The following is a 23,217-nucleotide window of genomic DNA, read 5'->3' on the forward strand; positions in this document are numbered from 1 at the left end:
TATTTCTTCAGACTGCCAAATGATATTTTGTTGCAGAGCAAAAGCATCACTCAGCTGCCAGTAGTAACAATGTTGACGGGGGAGCCACCTACCTCCCAGGATAAAATAAAGCTGAGAGTAAGGAAAAGATGACTTGGAGTAAGCGAGGAGGGAAGAAAAAATGAAGAGGGGAAAGAAGGACCTTGCCGGTAGAACAAAGCTTTATGCCTCATCATCCATATGGTGACCCTGTCCTGTTCCCCCCGCCCCCTCCTCAATCTGATCCAGGCATCACCACCTTGAGGCTGATCCAGGCACTGCACAGCACACTGATGCCTTATTCCAAAAAGGCACTGGGCTGTTCTTTGAATACTAAACAATATCTGCAGGGAGGTCATCAGGCATGGCATCCCCCTCTTTGGGGAAGGTGATCTTGCTGCCTTCCTTCCATCTATGCTTAATAGGAATATACAAGATCTTGCCCTTAGTGTGTACAGTTCGCCTATCAGGATGGAAGTGCCGCCTCTGATATTCACGGCCTTGGTGGAGCCATGGCTGGTCTCCCCCAGAACACCTGCAGCTCATGAACCAGAGGTGAGTCCCAGAGTATGCACCAGGTTACAGATATATGGGGGTCTCACCATGGACTGCACTCATACCCACCCTTACAATAGGGGTTTGGAGGAAAGGCAACTCCACTTAGACAGACTGGGACTCAAAAATTGGCTGAGTGTCAACTGGGGCAAAATTCAAAAAGCATTATGATGGTGAGCGTTAAATACATTAAGTTGTAGACGTCTAAGTAAAATAAAGATGGCTACAAGGGTGGAAAAATAAAATACCAATTTTGTTTTCTAAAAACAACATGATTTTAAAAATGGAAGGGAGAAAAAAAGGGAAAAATAGAATAAAATGATTGTTCTATAAGTAATAAGAGGGGGTCAAGATATAGGTGACAAACGAAATAAGACTCCGAGTAAGGGAAAGGAATTTGAGGACATTAGAAAAGATACAAGTATAATGGTAACTATTGTAACAAAACCGAACACGCACGCGCGCACACACACACACACACACTACACAAATGGGGTGAGTATCCCAGAGGGCACTGGAGGTAGTTTTCCCAGAAAGGCTTGTGAATGCTAGGTGTTAAAACAAAAACCAAAAACAAAACCGGTGTCCACTACAGCCTCTCTCACTCCACACTTGTATCTTCTTGTCCAGAGTTATGCCATTGAACCCACAATGTCTGAAACTTGAGGTCAAAGAAAGAATGCAGATTCTGTGGAGGTCCTGGGAGGGGGATGGGGCCCAGGGCAGGAGACTTGAAGAGGTGAGGAGGCCATGGAGGGCTCTACCATCGATGTGGATAGACCAGCCAAAGACCAGCCTCTCAGTTTCTGCATCATCTCATCTTAGGGTCCTTTCCTTCCATTCCAGTGTAGTTACTGCCACACTCCAGAGCTTATCACCAGGAAGACTTCAGCCATCCAGATTATTACAGTCGGACATTCCACCCCTTGGCCTCGTCTCTCATTCTTCTGATTCATATGCCCCTTGTTAACTTTTCAACTCCAGGCCCTTCATTTTTCCACTTACTCCTTGTCTGTCGGTCAAGCTCTTGTTTACATTTCCTCCCTCTCCGGGGTAGACTCGATGGTCTGTCAGCTAACCAACATTTAAAAAGCTCCACTACTAATGGGCCCCATCCAATCCCTTTTAATCCTGCCTGTCTGGCAAAATCCCATCTCTCTGCCTTTCCCAGAAATGCCTTCCTATAACTAATTGATCACTATTGGATTAAATCTCACAATGGAGTCTACCGATGCCACAGTAAATTCAGCCCCAGCACTAGCTGGGAATCACTCACTCATTCCACAAAGAATTATCCCATGCTTACTAACATGAGAACAAGACAAATGGAGCTTAGGTCGCTGTTTCCTTATTCCATTCTCTCTCCAGGGACACTCAAACGTATTTCAAATCTCCTCCACTTTCCTCAAATTTAGGCTGTCTCCATTTGCTCAGTAGATGTGCTGGACCACTGATCACAGAGGAACTAGAAGTCATGAGACAGGAACTTTCCATCAATAAAGCTTCACAAAAACCTTTTCCCGTTCCTCCTTTCCTTCTTTCCTGTTATATGAAAAGAGGTTTCCTTCCTAACCTCAATGATTACACTTCCTGAAATGTCCTTATTGAGAGAGCTAAACCCTCGTCTTGACGGACTGAGCCCCCTTGCCAGGTATCCTCTCGTCCCCTCCCTCTCTTTAGGAGGCACCCAGCTTCTTTCATTATTTTAAGCTTCTATTACAGAAATGTTTAAACATGCACGAGAGCAGTGGAACTTCCCATGTACCCCTTACCCCACTTTCACAGTTATCATCTGGCACGTGTGATACGGCCCGTCTCCTACACTACGGTTAAGGGGCAAAAGCCCATGGGAACATCCTGCCATCCGTCTCTCAGGTGTATGCTTTGTGCCCATGTCACAGCTCTCACGTTTCTTTGACATTTACTACCTGTGGAGCTCACTGACCCAAAACAGATGGACAGAGCCATGGGGAGGAAACGCACTGAGCTTCAGATGCTCTGGCCATCAGTTCTGCTCAGCCCTGTAGTCAAGCCTGAGAAGTCACTGAGTTAACTCCTCCCTCCACCCCACGCAGAAAGGAATCTTCCTAAGCAAATGCAGTGCACGGTGTTGCAGTCCCTCAGTCACACAGTGACTGCAGCACGTAGAGAGCACAGAAGGAGAAAACTGTACATGTGATAAGGACTTCACATCACCATGCAAGTGTTTTCAAAGATTTAGAAGAAAGTTTCTTTCCTGTAATACATTTAAAACGAGCTACTGTATGATGAGTTAAACACAGGAGATCAAACACTTTTTTATCTCCTCTCCTTCCCCAAAAGTAAAATATTACATGAAAAGATGCTCCACATCATTAGTCACCAGGGAAATGCAAATCAAAACCACTGTGAGATAGCACTTCACACACAGGATGGCTAGAATCAAAAAGTTAGATAATAGCAAGTGTTAGAAGGCCTAGAAACTGAAACCCTTCTATGCTGCTGGTGGGTATGAAAAATGGTGCAGCTGTTTTGGAAAACCGTCTGGCAGTTCCTCAAAAGTCAAACACAGAATTACCATATTACCTAGAAACTCCACTTCTAGCTATACACTCAAGAGAAATGAAAACATATGTCCACACAAGAACTTGTACACAAATGTCCACAGCAGTATTATTCATAACGGTCAAAAGACGGAAACAACCTAAACGTCTATCAACTGACGAATGGGTAAATAAATTACGGTATATCCACACAATGTAATATTTTTTGGCAATAAAAAGTACTGATACATGCTACAATATGCACAAACCCTGACAACATTATGCAGAAGTGAAAGAGGCCAGTCACAAATAACCTCATATGATTCCATTCATACGAAATGTCCAGAACAAGGAAATCTAGAGTGAGAGGAAGTAGACTAGTGGTTGCTTAGGGCTGGGGGGATGAGAGGACAGGGGCATGACAGCTAAAGGTTATGAAGTTTCTTTTTGAAGTCATGAAAATGCTTTAAAATTGACTGTGGTGATGGTTACCCACCTGTGAATACACTAAAAATCATGGAATTATACACTTTAAATGGGTAAGTTGTATAGTATGTGAACTATATTTCAATAAAGCTGCTAAAACAAGTAAAGGATTTAAAAAGAACAAGGCCCTTGAGGATGACAAGAAGGGGAGAAGATATGACAAAAGATGTCAACACAATTTTTGAAGACGGAAATCCGGTGCAGGAGTGGTAACTGACTAGCAGAGCAGAGGAAGTGCCGGCAAACCAACTCACACCACAAAACCCCAGAAGACGGACGACCCAGTGGCACCAGATAAGGAAGAAATTAGGGGTTTCATGCTGTACACATGTTGAATATTTTGTTCTTTCCTTTGGTTCTTGTTTTATATTATGTATAATTTTTTAAAAAAAAATTTTGGGGGGGATGCTCTTTTCCAGTATTTTGTGAAACCCTGTTAAAATGTTAGCACACTTTAAATGTGCAAAGAGGATCCAGGGTTTCTTGCCTGGGACAGAACCTGCGACAACTCTTTTAAAGTCACCATTGCACACTTCTGGGGTCTGGGTAGGCTAGTGATGGCAGGTGCGGGAATAAAAGCCAGAAATTTCAAAGGTTAGGCAAAATTTGGGACAACAGCCAACAGTCCATTTTTAAAATGTATTTATTTAAAGATAAACTTGTGGAAAAGTTGCATGGATGGTAAACAACCTTCCCCCCCTTATCCAGGTGTACCCGTTAGTATTTTGACCCATTTTCGATATCTCTCCATTTTGTCTCTGTCTCCGCTCCCTCCCTCCCCTTTCTCTCTATATCAGCACACACACACACACACACACACACACACACACACACACACACACACACGGATGTCCATGAATGTGCCATGTTCGCGCCCGGGATCCAAACCGGCGAAATGCTGGGCCTCCAAAGCGGAGTGTGCAGACTTAACCACTCGACCATGGGGCCGGCCCCACCTGAAACTATTGTTGGTGGAGCTTATCTTGCTCAGACTTTAAAGGATGATTTTACAATCATGAGTCCTGGAGACCTTAGGGGCAGTCAGGACCAGACTTGCTATAAAAAAAACAATGCCAGAGAAGCAAAGATACATAGAGGGATTTGTCTGAACAGAGACCTCCTGCAGTCGAGGGAGGGTACATGAGAGGGGTGGGCTTGAAGTGTACCTTCCTTTTGGGTAGAGACGATGGTGAAGCTGTGGATGAGGGAGAAGACAGGGAAAGAAAGGAGCTGTCATTACTGGTAAACCCTCTCACATGGGAGGGAAAGGATTGGGTGTCTGCGGCCAAGATAGATTCATCAGACTCAGCGAGGGAATGCGGGCAGGCAAAGGGAGGACATGACACAGGGCTTCATTCCAGCAGTTTAGCACTAAACAATGAAGCTGTAAAAGTTATACCTATTAAATGACTAGCTAGCGTGGGGGGAGATGAAATAAATATATATACACCATCAACAAAAATGACATTATTGTTTAAAAAGGTACAGAGATGTCAATGGGAATTTTGGGGAAAAGATAGAAAGTAGATGGGGAAAAAAATCATAAAACCTTTCATGGAAGAAGTAACCATAGGTGTGATTCAAAAAAAATCTAAAGGTACTGTCAAATATGATTACAACTGTGCTCACTAGAAGTTATGCTAAAGAGAAGCCTAGTCCTAAATCAAGATGAGTTTGACCCTGCAGGTCATGGTCCAGCACAATTGCTCTGTAAAATAATGGAAAAGTTTAAAATTTTGCTGGGAGGAGGGGATTTGGCAGAGAAAAAGAGGGAGCAGCAGGGGGAGACACCGTATGGGTGGAAGGGGCCAGATTTGAGAACCTTTAGAGGCTGACTAGCCTAAGAGGGATTCGGGGAAAAGAAGAGCTACCAAACATTTTCAAGTTGTTTGCCCAGGGTCCACGGATGTGCCATGCCCTTGTGGCCCTCTTTCTCATGCTTTCTGTTGGTTGATACAGGCTACTCTGTTCTCTCATGCTTTTTGGTGATAGTGGATTCTTTTGAGGAGATAACGGGAGGTGGGGCTGCTGCTGAGTGTATTTCTGGTTTCATACAGGTAAAAACACATTATGTATGAGGGGAAGTTTTAGTTGAAGGCCGAGTAGATCTTGGGGATGTAAATCCCTGGGCACAGGACCGACTTTCAAAGATGACGTGGGGGTCCAAAAGGAGATCACCAAGCAATAAAAGGCTCTTAGGTAACAGCTGGGTAACAGAATAAATAGAAAATTTCACCAAGGTGAAATATATGCTATGGTGAATATGTGGAGTTGGAAGGTAAGTTGGAAGTATCTAAAGGGCCTCAGAGGGGTGGACTGATTTGATGGCCTGGATGGTGGGGGAAGGGTTGTGGGTTCATCACTTCTGTGTTTTCCCCTCCCAGACCTTCAAGAACCTTTGGTGTCTATGCTAAAGCTCTGTGATGCGGGCCTGGAACTCTAGTCTAGAATGTGCACTCTTAACGCCCAGCTGCCTGAGGTGGCAGTGCACTTCTGGTGATGCAGATCACCCTCTTTGTCTGAGGAATGTTAATGCACCACGGCTGAGCTCCAGCTTGAGTTCCTAGGTATTCCCATCCCTGCCTTCCTGTGTGGGGTGGGGCTCCTTCTTCTGTCACTGTGCTACCTAAAGAGGAGTCCATGTTTCCCAATATTTCGGAAAGAGAGAGACATCAATCAGGTAAGTAAATCAGGTCCCTCAGAAATATCAAGTCTTTCTTTTCAAATAGATGCATTCAATGCTATCAATTTCCCCCTAAGTACTGCTTTTGCTATACCTTATAAATTTTAATAAGTTCTATTTTAATTTTCATTTAGTTTAAAATACTTTGAGACTTCTTCCTTGACCAATGTGTTTAGTAGCATGTTGTTTAATCTCCAAACATTTTAGGATTTCCAGCTATCCTTCTGCAATTCATTCCTAGTTTAATTCCATTATGGTCTGAAAACATACTTTGTACAATCTCTATTTACTTTTGTTAAAGTGTGTTTTGTGGCCAAGAACGTGGTCTATCTTGGTGAATGTTCCATGAGAGTTTGAGAAGAATGTGTATTATCGGATGAAGTACTCTACAAAATATCAATTAGATCACGTTGACTGATGGTGCTGTTCAGGTCAACTGCATCTATACTGATTTTCTGCCTGCTGAATCTGTCCATTTCTGAGAGAGAGGGTGAAATCTCTAAACATAACAATAGATTCAACTATTTCTCTTTGCAGTTCTACCAGTTTTTGCCTCATATTTTGACACTATGTTGTTCGATGTATACATGTTGAGGACTGTGTGTCTTGTTGGAGCATGGACCCTTTATGGTTATGTAATACCCCTCTTTATCCCTGATAGTTTTCCTTGTTCTGAAGTCTGCTTTGTCTGAAATTTATATAGTTACTCCTGTTTTCTTTTGGTTAGTGTTGGCATGGTACATTTTTCTCTGTCTTTATTTGTAATCTATCTGTATCTTTATTTTTAAAGTGGGCATGTTGTATACAACATTTAATTGGGTCTTGTTTTTTTATCCACTAACAGTCTCTGTTTTTTAATTGGTGAATTTACACCATTTATATTTAGTGATTTTTTAAAAATACGGTAGGACTCATATTTACAATGTCTATAACTCTTTACTATTCATTATATCTATTCTTTTTTCTTCTCTTTTTCTGAGTTTTCTGGTTTTAGACAAGCATTTTATATGATTCCATTTTCTCTCATCTCTTACTATATCAATTGTTCTTTAAAAAAAATTTCAGTCATTGCCGTAGAGTTTGTAATATACGTTTATAAGTAATGTAAGTCCTCTGTAACATTGTTTTCATTCTTTTCACTTATCCATATACTATAATCACCCAATACATTGTCACTATTATTATTAGCTCAATTGAGAATAAGAAAAATAAAAGTTTCATTTTACCTTAATTTATTCCTTCTCTTCCTCTTTTTAATGAAGATCCAAGTTATCATTTTCCTTCTCCCTGAGGAACTTTTAAAAAATATTTATTGCAGAGCAGGTCTGCTGCTGATGAATTCCCTCAGTTTTTGTTTGTCTGAGAAAGGTTTTATTTCTCCTTCACTTTTGAATGATAATCTCACTAGATCTAAAATTCTAGGTGGGTGGTGGTTTTTCTTCTTTCAACACTTTAAATATTTCACTCCACTCTCTTCTTGCTTGCATGGTTTATGATGAGAATCCCACAATTCTCATCCTTGTTCCTCTAGCTGTAGGGTGTTTATTTTCCTCTGGATTCTTTCAAGATTTATCTTTTGGTTTCCTACAGTTTGAAGACGATATGTCCAAGTATAGACTTTTTTAGTATTTATCTTGTTGGGGTCTTTTCTGAGCTTCTACAATCTATGGTTAACCTGTCATTAATTTTGGAAAATCCTTGGCCATTATTACTTCAAATATTTTTCTACTCTGTTCTTTCTCTTTTCTCCTTCTGGTATGCCAATTACACACGCTACATATTTTGAAACTGTCTCACAGTTCTTGGATATTCTGGGCTTTAAAATTTTTTTTCTTTTTCTCTGTGCATTTCAGTTTGCAAAGTTTCTATTGACATATATTCAAACTCACATATTCCTTCCTTGGCCGTATGCAGTCTACAGATGAGCCAATCACAGGCCTTCTCCATTTCTTGTAGTGTTTTTGGTTTCTAACATTCCCTTTTGATTCTTTCTTAGAATTTCCCTCTGTCTGTTGACATTCCTCATCTGTTCTTGTGTGCCATCTATTTTTTCCATCAGAGCCCTTAACATACTAATCATGGTTATTTTGGATTCTATGTGTAATAATTCCAAAACCTGTGTCAATGTGAATGTGGATCTGATGCTTGCTTTGTCTGTTTAGACTGTTTTTTCTTGCCTTTTAGCATGCCTTGTAATTTTTGGTTGAAAGCCAGACATGCTGTATTAGGAAATAGGAACGGAAATAAATAAACCTTTAGTGTGAAGTTTTATGCTCATCTGGCTAGGTGTTGGGCTGTGTTTAATATTTACCGTAGCTGTGCATGTCAGAGGCTTCAATTTCCTCTAGTGTCCTTGTTTTTGTGTTTCTTGTGTCTTTAGGTTCCCCTAAATCTCCTCCTTAAACAGAGCCTATGCCTTGCAACTCTTTCAGCTATGATCCCATCACTATACTGCAGCCCTGGGGAAGAGGTGGGAAGGTGTTAAGGGAGGGGATATTATTAAATCTTTTAGTGGGCCTGTGTCCCTGGGTTGTGACCTTCACAAGTGTTTCTAAGCTTTTTTTTTTCTTTGAACTCTTTAGATGAGACAGGAAGGCTACAGGGGGCTGCAGTTGGGTAATTGCCCTTCCCCCGCGTGGGATAAGTCTTGGTAGTCTTTTCCCCTGCTGAGGAGGCTTCTACTACGGAGCACACTCAGGGGATATTTCAAAATCCTTTCAAAATGGTAACCTTTCTCCCCCACCCTCCCGTGCCAGAAACATCAGAGTTTCTTCATGGTTCTTCACTGTGAGAACTTAGTAGGGTTCCTGGAAGTAAAACTCACGAGTAGGTGGGGCCTCCCCTTAAATGGTCCTCCAGGAGTTTCTCACTTTCATGCTAGCCCACATGCATCCTCAGCAGTTTGTCAGTGTCTTTTACGTGTTTCTACCAGTTTATGGCTCTAGTGGCTTCTGCTCCAGGTAAGCTGATCTTAACTGTGATTCTCTGCATTCACCCTCTCTGAAGATTTTGGGTAGTAGTTTGCCCTGCAACCTCAATTCTCTGGTGACTTCAAGAAAAGCCATTGATTTTCAGTTTGCTCAGCTTTTGCTTCTCCTAAGGACCGTAGTAAAGACTCCCAAGATCTTTAAGTGTTGGAGCTGGAACCAAAAGTCACTCCTCAAAGGATAATTCTTTATTTTCCTGTTCCCTTTCTCACATTTTTAAATGAGTTTGGCTGGGCCAGAGAGACACCTAAAATGGGAAGTCTGAGGAGAGGACAGACCATTGCTCCCTTAGGGGAAGAGAACAGGCAGAACTAGGGCTTCAGGGAGGACTAAGGATTCCATTTAAAGCTCACAGACTATCTGGGTGTGCTGGTAGGTTCCCAAATAAAATCCCAAACAGTGATTCTGTAGTCCTTGATTCAGTTATTTAGCGTTTCAGATCTGTGTAGGAGAACACCGTTCCCAGCACTTGATCATGAGTCATCTTGCCATGTCAGGCGCCACTTGCCAAGCCTTCCTTCGTGTTGGGCAGATCAGGAGAACAGAGCTGAGTCTCTGAGCAGATGCTGGAGTGTGAGCTCTGTCCCAGGATACAGGGGCCTATCTGAGGAAGCACAGATGTGACTGTGGGCCTCAGAGTCTATGCCCGCCTTGAGCAGAGGACTTCTGACTGAGAAGATCAAGTGTGGACTCCAGCCAAAAGTCCTCCTTCGAGGTTTGCAAAGAAGGAAAAACTGAAAGTATCTTATCACCTTTAAAAATTAATAAAAGGAAGGAACGCAAAATTATAGGAATTAAAATAGAGAGTCATATTATTCTTGGATAACAAATATCTGACTTTCCTAAACAGAGAAGTGAGACCAATGAGTCCCAGCCCCTCATTCTTTTCTTTTTGTTCTCAGTATCAGGGCAGAGCCAAGAGGAGAAGAAAAGGTGGAACACCAAGAGGTAAGGTTCTACCTATCCCACCTGAGCTCTCCAAGGGTGACCCTTCCTGTCGTTTCCATGAGTTCCCAGGTCCATGGTCTCTGAGGATGTCAGTCACTAGATACAGTCCCTCTCAGAAAACAGAGCCCTCAGAGGAGAGGCTCATGGGAAAGCAGTCAGAACCTGAAACATTTCTCAGATTCCTGCTCTGCCCAGCTCTGGGCATGAAGCAGTGATGGACCTGGGCAATGGGCGTTGCCCAATAAGTGGCCATATGAGATGTCAAGAGTCAGAACTTCTGTCTCCTGACCTTGTGAAAGTACTTTGACTTCCTGGATGATCAGATTCTTCCTTGAAGTAACCAGTGACCTATGTTCCTCACATGGTGTTTTTGAGCCTCACATGGGATGACATACCTATATGAATGAAAGCCCTTTGTGAATGATAAAGCAACATACATACGTGAGCTTTATTATTATCATTAACCGTGCGATCTTGAATCCTAATTCTTGGAGCTCTCCAAGTCCAATCTACCAAGGGTACCATAAAGGACATTCTACTCTGCCTCCTAAAAGATCTCTTTGCTTCTGTCTTCATCACTTTCCTGGTTTCCCAGGTGGGAGAGCTTGCCAGAGAGAAGCAGAGGAGGCAAGGAAGGTGCTTTCTCTGCTGCAAAGGTGACTAAACACAATCCTTCTTTCCTGTATCCCGCTTCTTAGCAGGGTCTAAGAATTTCTAGGGCCTCAGTGAAACGTGAGATTGATAAGGGAGGGAAAATCCTCAGATTTTGAAATCCAGATTGTGAAAGTCTTGGGGAGAAGGAAACAACATAGATTGTGAGCTCAAGGAAGTGGGGGGATGTGAAAGGACAGTATGCAATGGGTGCCCCTACCTCTGTCAGACCTGCCAGGGCCCCATATATTTGTTCTGGTCCTGGCTGCAGCTATGTATATCCTGACTCCTTCAGTCCCCGGGGCCAGCATCGTGATACCATCTGCTTTCGTCAACTGCTATGTCCAGACCCCTCCTGTGAGGTGTGTAATAGCACAACCGTGGAGGTCAATCGGCTGCTGTTCCTGGAGGACCTGGAAGATGATACTGCCTCTGTGTCCTCTATGGTTTCCTCAGCTTCTGGGACTGAGTCATCATTCACTCTGTCCTCTGCCTTCTCAGAAGTCCCTCCAGGAGACCTAACACCATCCCCTCCACCTGACCCTTCCCCACCTCCCCCCTCTGTTCTCTCACCTAACCCAATGACACCCTTAGCTGACTTTGTTTCACCCTCACCACCGGCTCACTCTATGCCACCAGAGCCTTTTCCTCCCTTGGAGTCCAAACTCCCAGGAGACCATTCCCCACCCCAACCCCTTGACCTTCCCCCCTCCCACCTCATGACACCCAGGCAACGGATCCTTTTCTCCAACCAGATGCCACTCTGTCTCCGAACACGATCTTTTCTCTTGACCGCACCCTTTCCCAAGATATTAACCCCTTACCAAATTTGTCCCAGATAATCAATCCCAATGACTCACTGGCTTGTCATCACGCAGCACCAAGCCTGTCTGTCTCACCACCGACAGACCACCCTTTAACTGTGACTCAATCTAAATCGGTTTCCATCTTATTGAAGTCTGCTCCAGAGAACTCATCTCCAGGTAGCGCTGGTGGGTTGTCCACTTATGTCCCAACAGTCAGAGGCACTGACCATTCAAGTCTGTCAATTTCAGAATTCTCTTGTTGTCAGGCTCCTGCCAAGAACATGTTCCTCCCCACATTATCACACTCTGATTTTCAACGAGAGCAAGTTTCCCTCCGTCTACCAGAGACCTGTCTCTGGGGAGACTCTGATACCAATCACATGGAGGCCAGCAGCCTTTCTTTCCTTGGCCTTAACGGCCAGGGATTCTTGGCAAGACAAATAAAAAAGAGAATGGATTTCCAGATTTTAGAGAAGATAGAAAAGGAGGAAGGACGATTTTCAAAACAAATGTGCTCAGAAAACCAACGGATGTCTTCAGGGAATTCATTGCAGCCACTTGATGTACAAGACACCACAGCCCCCAAAACTGGCTGGGACATCACAGGCAAACCAGAGCACCTGAGCATTTGTCAAAAGCTACTGTATGTCAAGACTTTGGGAGAAAACTTGCAGCAGAAATATACCCAGCTCTTTTGGGGTCTTCCCTCTCTGCACAGTGAGTCCCTGCTGGCCACTCTCCTGGTTTCTAGTAGTAGTGCCCCACTAGGGTCGCATTTTGTCTTATTCAATGGAATCTGTAATGCTTCTGCAGTCAAGATGTGGGATCAAGAATCTCCACCACTTCCCCATTCTCACCCTCCTCCCCTCCCCGATGTACATCCGCAACCCTTCTCTCAGACCAACCCCCAATCCCAGCACCCACCTTTCACTCAGGTCCAGCCCCATGCCCACCTTCAATCCCCACTCTCAATCCTACCATCTTCTTCTCCAACCCAGATTAGGGACCATGGAGTGTCTTTCCATAGATCCCAGATTGAGTCAGACTCTCATATCTCAACTGAAAATCAACACCTGAAATGGCACATGTTGCAGAAGCAACAAGAAAGTCTGTGGGGTTTAGTCCCTGCACTCCAAAAATCTCAAGAAGCCATTTGTCCTCAAGCTCTCACCCCTCCTTTGGTCAGCCAGTCCTCCCATGCCTATGTACCAGTCTCTGTCCTTCCTGGCCATTTTCATATCACCAGTGAACCCCAGGATAAAATGGAACTCCACATTCCAAGGAGGCTATTCTCACACTGCTGCCTCCATGCCAGTAGGAATCTAGAGTCTCTGTGTAAATGCACAGAAACATCTCAGCAAAAAGGCAGACATGCTCACTCACAGCTCCGTCAGCTTCAGGGCCAGAGTAGCAAGGATCGAGCAGAGACTGAATTGAGTTTCCCAGGAAGCTTCCATGAGACGATCTCAACAAAGTTTCAACTAAGGCAGGACATGAAGAGGAATCTTGGATATATCCTAGAGAAGAGCCCAGAAGATAGTCCTCCAAGGGTCTCAGAATGCTACCTACTGAAGAGTCTGAGGGCTGCCTCAGAGACAAAAAGTAGCTGTGTGTGTCACTCAAGGAATTACTCAGGGAATGAACTCTTAAATGTCTCAAGGAAGGACACAGACCAGAATGAAATGAAAACCATTCTTAGATTACATCTAAGCCAGAAGTGTTGGCAGATCACTGCAGGGAGGATCCCCCTCGGGGTGTGTCATTCATGGCTGGCTGAGGACAACCCATCCCCTCCTTCTGGAAGTCCCCAGAACAATATGGAAAACAGAAATTTGAAAAACATAACAGTAGGTGGGGTCCACCCCCAGATGACCACTCCAGAGCTTTCTTTTCTGGATCCCAACACCCGACAGGTGCTAGAAGCCCACATTATAAGGTTTCGCGTGAGTCAGAGGTCGGGCCTACCCCTCAAAGTTCTTGAATCCATAAAATTCTATAAGTTGAGAGAAGCCAAAACATGGCCTCTTCCCCAATTTGACTTTCTCTCCTCAGCCACCTATATTTCTGGGGTGGATTCCAAAGCTGACGTTTCCAAGCCCCTTGAGGGAAGCTCTAAAAGTTTTCAGGGAAATAAGGTGAAAACAGCGAATTCAGTCCCCATCCTGGATCTTCCACTCCCTGCTACCTCATCTGTGGGCAACGAAGGACAGGGGGCCCTAAAACCATCCCACTCTGATATCTACCAGGAGCTTGCCAAGGACATCCAGGCAATCGAGCATGGCAGACAGACTTCAGAGATCCTCACACACAGCTTTATAGACAAAGTGAGTCAGAGTAAGACTGCACTAGACAATACCAGATGCAGCCGAGAGGTGTCCACAAGGCAAGCTGGGGTTGGACAAGTGCCAAGGGATGAGAATGTGAGTTCCAGTGATAGAGAGGACATGATTCAGGGCCAAAAGATGGTGGAGAAGAATTGAAAACATTTTTCCACGTCCACCATGAACTTCAGGGAGATATTCAAGGCTAAGGAGCTGTGCGTTCTTACATCACAATCTTGTGACATCTTGACAACCAACAAGTTGGGAAGCTCCCAAATGGTAAATATCAATGTGAGGAAAGTAGAAGCTACCCTGACCAGTGAACGTCCCTCACCAAAAATACAAGTTCCCCAAGATTCCAAACCATCAGACATTAAAAAACAGCTCCCTACCGAGTTGAAGTTTCAATTGAAGAGCAAGGAACATAGCCAGCCTAAAGGCTCTCCCGCTGACATATCCCTTACTTCAGATAGCTTGCCTTCGACTCCTCACTGACTCAGTCCCAGAGCATCTCCAGTGGGGACATGGGAGCTTCCCAGGTGCTGCAAGTCCACTTGGAGGACAATGGGGATTGGCGGGAACCCTGGGCCTCTAAGCATGTCTCATGGAAATGCCAGGATAGGAATTTCCCACCAGCTGCAAAGACAGTGAGACCTCTGGACTCCAGAGCAGGAGAATGTGGAAGCGAGGATTCAGGAGTTGGGACGTCTAAAGCCGGAAAGAAGAGCCACTCTATTGAGGACAGAGAATTAGAGGGCACTTCCCCGTATCTGTCACAGAATGAACAGTTTCCTCCTGAAAGTTACTTCAGAAAAAAAAGAGGCAGTTTTTTCAGTGGATTAATTCCAAGAAAAAAATCACAGGGCAGGAAAGTCCCCAGCAAAAACCCAAGTTCACGTCAACCTTTGCACCGCTCCGAGACCCAGCTCAAAGTGCAGCTCTCGTGAGCTGTGGGCCTCCTGAAGCTCATGAGCTCATGGCAGCCATCGGGAAGATCCTAGAGGAGAAACTGGCATGGAGATACGAACCTGAGGCTGCAGAGTTAAGTCAGCAGAAGGGGGAACTGCAGGCCCAGGTAGAGCCTGACGAGGGACATCCCTCCAACTACGGGGCTCTCTCTGACCCACAGCCAGGGGAATGGGCAAGGACCACATCCTGCAGCCAAGATGCTGTCCCTCCTGACAAGAGTTTTCGTACAAGGGTTAGACAGAAAAGAGACTGGATCAGACAGCCCTGGAAAGTTGTGGCCTTCAAGGACCAGCATTTATGCCAGAGTCAACCCCCTTCCCCACCCTACAGGGAGTCTGTGCCCCATCCAAGACCCACCTGCATGCATGATGTATGCCACGTCCCTCCGGCCACCCTCACCTCTAATGAAAGCACTGTGTTCAGAGATCTGACTCTTCTATTCAAACAGGAAATGCTTCTCCAACACTTCCAGGGAGGAAAAATGTCCCCAAAGAAATCATTCAGTCCTTGTTGAGAAAGCATTGCAGTTTTCACGAGAACACATCCTCTGATGAGAACCATGGTTAGCACAACCAAGGATACTGATCGTCCTCAATAAATGTTTCTGCTAAGAGAGAGTAGTGTTCTCTGTGTGGTGCTTTGGGGGAGTGGGTTTGGGGTTCACAGTGCTTATGCTCAGGGAAAGGAAGGAGGGAAGTCAGCTCTGACTGATTTCCTCTTTTGGTTTCTGCAAGACGACCAGTCCCTTGTAGGGGGCCTGACAGTGGCTTTCTCAGTTTTATCTTGGGTCCTGTATTTGACCTTACTCAGATGTCCTGTACTGAAAACATTTTACTTTTTCATAAAAAGTACAAAAAGTTTACTCTAAAAACTTCCGGGCCTTTTCAAAATGAGAAGAACCCTTCAAGTCCAGAACTTGGCTCAACTTGTCTTTCCATCTGCTCCCTCACTATCCTGAACTATACACAGCTGCAGGGTGGGATGCGTTCCTCTGGAGGGATACAGCCAGAATTTCCCCTTGTTGCCTCAGAAAGTTTTGGAATTGGAAGTGTGGGGGTGTTTAGGCCCTGAGGTGAGTGGCAGGGGGAAATGTTGCTCTTGGATCTCTTGGTGAGGAATGAATGTCACCTGCTCCTAAGAGCCTTTCTCTCCCTCAGGAAGTCTGGGTGGTGGGCCACGTCCCCACGCCTCAGCTGACCCTAACGAAAATGGGGAGCAGTCCACCCTTCCCCTTCCTCTACCCTTCCTGGAGCAGAAGGGAGGAGAGAACTCGCAGCTCTGAAAAGGACCAGATAGGAATATTTTCCTGAAAACGGTAACTTACCTTCATTTAGAAAAAGTTGCTGATTCCTGAGTATCTCACAGGTGAGCAGTCAGTGCAGGTGTGTGTATGGGTGGGTTTTGCAATTGTGGACACTGGAGTGGCCAGGGCAGGGTCCAGGAACTGGGTGGGTCCCGCCGAAGAATCTGTTATATGTGGGGTGGTAATCTGTCTGGAAGGCACATTCTGAGCTCAACAATGAGGTCTCCCTGCATGTGAGGACACCTCAAGGAATAGGAGGAGCCGCTCCCGAGGGAAACTTCCTCAGGATGCCCAGCTTGGTAGAATTATTGCAAGACCAAGAGATCACCTGGCTATCATTTGTAGGAATGGTCATCGGGCAGCCACCCAGAATTTGGGGCAAAAGGAGACAACAAGTAGGGAAAAAGGAATGGTGGAGTGAGTGGAAAAGGAAGGAAAAAATGAGGAGGGGAAGAATGACCTTATCATCACTCCTCATGATCCCTGAGGGTCACTTCGAGCTCAAAATGTCCCTTCCAGACAGATTAACACCCCACATCCTGGCCATCCACTCCACCCAGCACTACCTTACCTAGGCCTCACCTCCTGGAGACTAATCAGGGCTGGGGGGAGCACAATGATACCACTGCAGCTAAGAGAACTTGGGATAGTCTTCGAGATTGAAGACAGTATCTCCAGGAATGTTGTCAAGGAGGTTGTCCTCTCATTTGGTGCCTGCCTTCCCAGCCATGCTACATCTTACACCAAGGTTACAGTAATTTAGGGGTGGGTTAGTTACTATATAACAAATACCCCAAAAGTTAGTGGCTTAAAAAACCAAGTATTTATTAATTCATAGTTTCTGTTGGTGAGGAATGTGGGCAAGGCCTACCTGGGTTCTCTGCTCCAAGGTCTCTCACAAGGCTGCAATTAAGGTGTCAGCTGGGGCTGGGGTCTCAGCTGAAGGCTTGCCTGGGGAAATACACACTTCTTCGCTCACTTCTATAGCTGCTGGCTGGATGCAGTTCCTCAAGGCCTGTTGGACTGAGAGCCTCAATTCCTGGATGGCTGTTGGCTGGAGTTGGCTGGAGGCAACCTTCAGTTCCTTGTCATGTAGGCCTCTCCAACATGGCAGCTTGCTTCATCAAAGCCAGGAGAGAGTCTGCTAGCAAGACACAAGTCACAATCTTGTAAACTAATGGGGGAAATGATATCCCATCACCTTTCCCTTATTCTCTTAGTCAGAAGCAAATCACGAGGTCCAGCTTACACTCAAGGGGAGCAGTTTATACAAGGGTGTGACTAGCAAAAGAAGGGATCTTTGGAACCTTCTTAGAACTCTTCCTAACACAAGGGTTTCTTCTTGGACATCCCACTGAGTTCACTGAAGCAAAAGTGACCAAAGGGACCAAGTGGATCCTTGTGCTCACCCATATCCACGTCATCAAAGTTAAAGCTGTTTAATGGCTAAGCGGAGTAACGTCTGGTAAGAAAAAGATCAAAGAGATTGAAGCATCCAAAGAAGGAGGGAAAGGTGGCATGGAGGTAAAGGTGGTGTGGGGTCATCATGAACGGTAAAGTGAAAGGAGCCCTTAGAACCACCTGCCTCACCACTGCCAGTATTCAGACTTAGAGGGGAGGAAAAATTAGGTGCAAGACGGCTCATCCTCGCTGCGCCACCGTATCTCCACTCTGCTCTAGCTCCCCGACTACAGGCCTAAAGAAGCAACCTTCAGTTCCCATAGAGATAGCCAGGCTTACAGAGGAAGCAAACCCTACAGCTTGCAAGGTTTAACTTCTGCTCTTATTGATATATTTAATATAGCACATCCAGCATTTCAAATTTGCTTCTCACAGCTTGAACATCAGAGAGAATGAATCACACAATCGATGGCAAAGCCAGTACTAGGGAATTCAGCATGTAGCTCCCATTCTGGGATGTTTTCCATGAACCCATTGCCAAAGAGCTTCTAACCAAGGGAGAGGTGGTGGCTCAAAAGGGCTGACTTACTGGCTGGGGTCACAAAACAAGTCATACCTGGTGCCCAGATATTTGCTTCTATTCAGAGAAACACTGGATGAGGCAACGAGACAGAATTTGCACACTCAGCACATCTAGGCAGTGAACTGTCCAAATGAGGTGACAGTACCACCCAGGAGTGATCCCACACTCTTGTTCTGCTTCTAGTACTGTTTTCCTTTTTCCCAGATTCCAGTTCCTATGGGAAAGCAGGACTCTTACCAAAAGAAGGAAAACGTATTAGCTGAACAGTGACTGGAGAGATGAGGATGAATTTCTCTAGAAACGGATTTCATGGGCTTGCTGCTTATACCCAGGGATCAGTGCTGTGCAGCTTGGGGGGCGCGGGGGTCTCATTTACATGATATTCTGTGGCGCCTGAAGAATTTTCAGTGACATAGAATGGGATGGGAATGGGTTACCTGAATTTTTATACCCTCAAGCCCACACTCCAAACCTAATGTCAGGGCGAATAAAATGCATGAATTGACTGGTACCTTGATGTGGCTTGGGTATGGGAACCCCAGATCCCAGCTTCAGGCACTGTGAATTTCTCTGGTACCAGGTGCTGCCTAAGGGAATCAGCTTTCTTGAGGCAGCCTTCACATGGATTAACACTCAGAACTGTGCCCTAATCTGCAGCCACAATGAAGGGGCCCAGGCTATGAGAAGGGGCTCTTCTCTCTCTCTCTTTTTTTTTTTTAAAGATTGGCACCTGAGCTAACAACTGTTGCCAATCTTCTTCGTCTTTTTTTCTGTTTTTTCTCCCCAAATCCCCTCAGTACATAGTTGTATATTTCAGTTGTGGGTCCCTCTAGTTGTGGCATGTGGGACGCCTCCTCAACGTGGCCTGATAAGCGGTGCCATGTCCACACCCAGGATCCAAACAAGTGAAACCCTGGGCCGCCAATGCGGAGTGTGTGAACTTAACCTCTTGGCCATGGGGCTGGCCCCGGGGCTCCTCTTGAGGCCTTTCCTCTGGAACTTCCATTGGCCCTGGATCAGAGCCTAAATTAGGCTATTTTCCTGGGGTCACAAGGACACGTTTGGTCTTCCTTAGGGAGGCCAAGTGGAAGCTCAGAGATTTGTGGAGGCTGCCTCCCTATCTCTCCCAGGAGACTCGGCGTCTGTTCCTTCCTTCTATGGGGGCCCGGAGGTAGAGAAGGAACTGAGTATTATGCAAGTTTAGCAATGCTTCACTGTGGGAGAGGGTTGGGCTGACAAGAGTAGGTAATTTTCCTTTGCAGGGATTCTTGCCCAGCTTGAGGCAACCTTCATTTGAAACAGGATAATGCTGTTTCTACCCTCCACCTGAGGGGACTCCAGAAGGAATAAAAGTTACCTTTCCTCATTTGTCTTACAGGAAGTTCTGGGCTTCTGGGTTCAGGAGTTATTAATGGCTTTCATGTTTCCTGAACCCAAGCAGAAGTTGTGAGATACCTGTTGTACAGTCCTGTCCAGACCCTCATGTGGGAGGAGACTTTAGCTGGCTGCTCCAAGGAGAGAGGAGATAGGGGTTGACACAAGTGCTGGGGTGAGAGAAGGAGAGTTGCCTAAAGGTAGCAGTGGCTCCAAGACCCTGAGAATCAGGATGCAGAGACGAGTTCCTTAGGTGGGCGGGTTCTGTGTGGAAGTCCTCTAGGAGACAGCACAATCTTTTAAGTGATGAAGTGATGATGCTGAGATGACTAATCATCAAGCCCCATCATCTTGAGAGCTGTCGCAAGCCACGGCATTGCTCACACTTAGCACAGAGGCTGTGCAGCCACTGGCCTTTCAATGGGCCTGAAGGGCTTGGGCAATGAAAATCTCAGGGGCAACCAAGATGGACTCAAGATCACAGGCTCTTACCTACATATTTGATGGTGAATACTTAACTAAATAGGCAAAAAGCTCCCATTAATGACTACTATTGTATATCTTCCTACCCTTTAAAATGGGGTCTTTGAGCCAGATTTAATTTAATTTAGAAAAATTAAGTACTGCTTATTGTACTTCAATGTTGTGAAACAAATTTATGCTTTTTATGTACGTTATCCCATTTAAACTTTACAATGCTTTGAAGTAGGTTTCTTTACCCTCTTTTATAGAAGGGCATGACCTGAAGGACAGAGAAGGTAATATATATTCAGAGTGCTAGCACAGAAGAGGGAGCCAGGGATGGAGAGACCCCTTACGCTGTGAGGGATTCTTTGGATGTAAATGATGGCAAGTACAATTCAACTGACTTTAAAAACAGGATCTGTTGACTCAGGCACCTGAAAAACTTCTGGGAGTAAGGCTGCCCTCAGGCAGGAGGATTCATTTTGGGGCTCAGCTGATGTCATCAAGTTTCAGTTTCTATCCATTTCTCTGCTCTAGATTCTGGACTGGCTACCTTGTAAGTCTGTCTGGCAAGTTCGTAGCTACATCTTCCAAACTAAAAGCGCAGCTAAAAATGGGTTGTTTCTCCCACTAGTCCCTTCAAAAGTCCCACTGTGCCTTATTGTCTCCAGTTGGGTCACATGCCCATCCGTGACCAATCACTGTTGCCAAAAGCATGGACCAATCTTTTTGGCCAAGCCTGACTTCAATGCCCTCCTTTAAAGTAAGAGCGTTAGTGATAAACAACTCCACTTGACATGGACTGAAACTGACAACGGGGTTAGATCCCCAGAGGGCAAAAGAAGGACTATTTTTAGAAGGTGAGTGAATGCTGAGTGTCAAAATAAAAACAAAAACAAAACGGATGTCTACTTCAGCCCTCTCTCTCACCACCCCATTTCTGCCTTCTTGTCCAGAGTCATGCCATGGACTGAAGGTTAGAGTTAGAGGAAATGCCAATTCTGTGGAGGACAGGAAAGGAACTCAAAGTGGAAGGAATCAATCGGAGGCCCCAACATCCATGTGGATAGACCATCCAATGATCTGATCTCTCACTGTCTGCTCCTTCTCATCTTAGAGTCCTTTACCTTCATTCCAGTTCAGTTATGGCCATATCCTAGAACTTATCACCAGCAACACTTGTGTGTTCTGAAAAAATACAGTCTGACATTCCACCCTTTATCCTCTCAGCTTATGCCCTCAGCATGCTAATTCCTCAACCTATTCAGGAACTACAAGGCACTCTATACTTTCCCCTGCTCACCTGACAACATTTGTCTTCATTTCCTCCCTCTCCAAGGAAAACTTCATGGGGCATCACTTAATCCTAAACCTAAATATACTGCTCTGCTCTAAACAGCCTACCCCCTTCTTTCATTCGTCCTGTCTAGCAAAATCCAACTCTGCCTTTTTTAGAACTGCCTTCAAATAAGGGCCTGCTTCCTCTTGGATAAAATCACACAAGTGTGTTTGTGCCCCATAAACTTCTGTTCTACATCTGTTGCTCAGCTCCACCACTGCCTCAGAATCCAGTCATTCCTCCTGTGTTACCATGTGCCAGACGCTCTTCCAAGCACTTGGGACACCCAGTGGAGGCAACAAACAGAGGCCCTGTCTCGGGGGAGCTTCTGTGATTGTTTTCTCAGTCAACTCACTTGCCTAAGTTCTCAAAACAATTCCAGTTTCCTACACCTTGTCCACACTCCTCGCTCATTGATCATATGTGCTGGACCACCAGAGGGAAACAGAGAAGTCATCAGATGGGAACTTTTCTTCATAAAAACTTCAAAACAAAACAAAACCAAAACCAAAATGAGGTCCTCCATCTCATCTTTCCTCCTTCCCTCCCACCATACTGAAAGGTTTCCCTCAATGCTTTCCTTAATCCTCCCAACCTGGGATCTGCCCACCCTTTCCAAGTCACAACACTTTCACATGTGTGGACTATCTGCCTTAATTATCTACTTTTCCAGAGGACCAAGACTACATTTACCTCATCACAGCTGGAAACACCAAGCAGAGCTCAGAATCCTCTGGAGGAATACATTGGCAATGGGAGGGATCTATGGGGAGGTCCTGCCCAGCATGCTCTGGGGAGGGCCACATCCGGGGGCAGGGCCTGAGAGACTCTGAGAGCCTGTTTGGCTTCTTGAGGGCGACGGCACCAGCAACATGGCCAGACATCTCACCTCAGGCTTCTGGAAGATATGAGTTGAGATTTAATTCAAAGACAGGTTCTGAGGAAGGTTTCTGGATGCCTGAGTGACCTTCCCCACTGCCCAGCCTGAAGGATCCTTTCCTCCATCTGCCATTTCCATTGTGGTGGGCAGGCCCTCACAGCCCCTGAGCCCCCAAACTCTCACTCCAGGCCCAGCCTTAGAAGGTGCTCAGAGGCCTGGCGGCAGGGCTGTGCCTGCCCAACACCACCCCCTTTGACGATGGCACTCTTAGGAACTCCACCAAGGTGAGAATAGTAATAAATAGAGTAACAATATTGACAACTGTTAAGGCTTCACCTTACACTGGCTGCCTGGCCTTGCACAAGTAGCCTGAGTCTCAGATCTCATCTATTATGTGCAGATACTGATGTGTACTGATAGGGTTGGTCCTCGGAACTGGAATGACTGAGTAAAGAGTTTTGAACAGTGTTTACCTAACACTAGAAGTTTAATATGTGCTACCCATTATTATCACTCATTTAAAATGCTAGGCCTCCTCTTTATTATTTTAGAAGTATCAATTTACCACGCATTCATTCTTCCTTCCTTCAGAATGAATTTATTTAGTACCTAACATGTGCCAGACACTATGCCAGGCTCTGGAATACAATGGTAAGCAAAAAGGTAGAGTCTCTGCCTTCATGGATCTTACAGTCTAGAGGGGAGATCAGGCAGAAATTAATCATACAAGATTGTGTAAATGTCCCATGTTACATTCTATGAAGGGTTCATGAGCTGGTTGTCGGTGCCAAGGGAGCTTAAAACATGGGGATTTGGCCTAACCAAGGAGAAGAGGGTCTTCCTCACCCATCCCTCAGGAGCTGATAAGGCTTAAGAGGTAAAAGGTGAGTAGGAGACAACTTGGCAAAGCAGGGAGGGAGAAGTGT

General features: G+C 45.3%; 1 protein-coding gene across 50 annotated transcripts in view; it reads right to left on the reverse strand.

Moving 5' to 3' along the window:
* Nucleotides 1-23,217, reverse strand: part of LOC138922933 (heparan sulfate glucosamine 3-O-sulfotransferase 4-like) — a 94,581-nt gene that overhangs the window by 39,418 nt on the left and 31,946 nt on the right. For 33 of the 50 annotated variants that reach the window (XR_011436062.1, XR_011436063.1, XR_011436069.1 and 30 more), the window contains one exon: nucleotides 17,121-17,393. The gene's annotated coding sequence lies outside the window, so the exon portion shown is untranslated. Of the gene's footprint in view, nucleotides 1-17,120; nucleotides 17,394-22,104; nucleotides 22,310-23,217 lie in introns of all 50 variants that reach the window. The other 17 variants (XR_011436075.1, XR_011436073.1, XM_070259374.1 and 14 more) reach the window with 3 other exon arrangements.

The sequence above is a fragment of the Equus caballus genome, unplaced genomic scaffold, assembly GCF_041296265.1.
Source record: "Equus caballus isolate H_3958 breed thoroughbred unplaced genomic scaffold, TB-T2T haplotype1-0000019, whole genome shotgun sequence".
Lineage (NCBI taxonomy): Eukaryota > Metazoa > Chordata > Mammalia > Perissodactyla > Equidae > Equus > Equus caballus.